A 1031-nucleotide genomic window follows, 5' to 3' on the forward strand; every position below is an offset into this window, starting at 1 on the left:
TGAGGTGTGATTAGTACTTAAAAGTGCATTTTGATTAAGGTTTTATATCATTATTTTGCACTTGAAGTATCAATAACTCCTTAACTAGAGCATGTTTTATAATAACATATCTAATAATATAAGATACCTTTAATTATGATAAATATTCATCTTAAATATAGACCTATCACATAAATCAAGAAATTAATTGATGAGTTTAAATAATAAAATTAAAAAGACAAAAAGGGGGCTAAGCTTAGAAAAAAATATTGGTTCAATCTAAACTGGAATACTATTTAGTTATTAGGTCATATCTGGAGCTGCAAAACTTGGATTTGGGTATGCTCTATATAGATGAAAAGTTAAGACATAGGCCTAAAACTTTCATGTGAAATGCAAGATTCAAAAAGGTTGTTTTCGAGTTCAAATTATAGCAACAACAAAAAAGTCGGAATCTATTATATAGCCTAGTTACTATTCAGTATTCAGCTTGTATCTTGAGTTTTATAAGTTCAAATGACCTCAATTTTTTTTTTGTTGAAAATTTGAGATAATTTTCTAAAACTTTCCTGCAATAATTTGTTAAACTTTTGATGTTAGCAATGATGCTTTTAGCAGACAATAAGATAAAAATTATCACCAAGTGAAGATATGGCCACCCACTCAACAACTAGTTAACAAATCAATAGTTTCAAATTTTAGCCTATAAAAAGAGGCATTTGTCATGCATTTAGGTATCTTGGTTTTTATATCAAGCTTATGTTCTTGCTCTCTTTCTTTATATTTTTATAATTCTTTCGTTTTGTTTTTAATTATCTCTTATTTATGCTTTTTATTTTTTTGCCTTTACTTAGTTGACGTATATCTTATTTATGTTCCTATCTTGTTTATTTATGCTTCTCTTTTTTATTATGTTTAGTTAAGTTTATAATCTCAGGGTAAAAAAGTTACACTAATGATGTAAGAATAAGTATAGTATAAACTCAACATGGACTTTAATGTTTGATACTAATATGTTTTGTATTTGTTATCTTGTTCACTTTTAATACTTT

This window comes from Populus euphratica, unplaced genomic scaffold (genome assembly GCF_000495115.2).
Source record: "Populus euphratica unplaced genomic scaffold, PopEup_1.0 scaffold297.1, whole genome shotgun sequence".
Lineage (NCBI taxonomy): Eukaryota > Viridiplantae > Streptophyta > Magnoliopsida > Malpighiales > Salicaceae > Populus > Populus euphratica.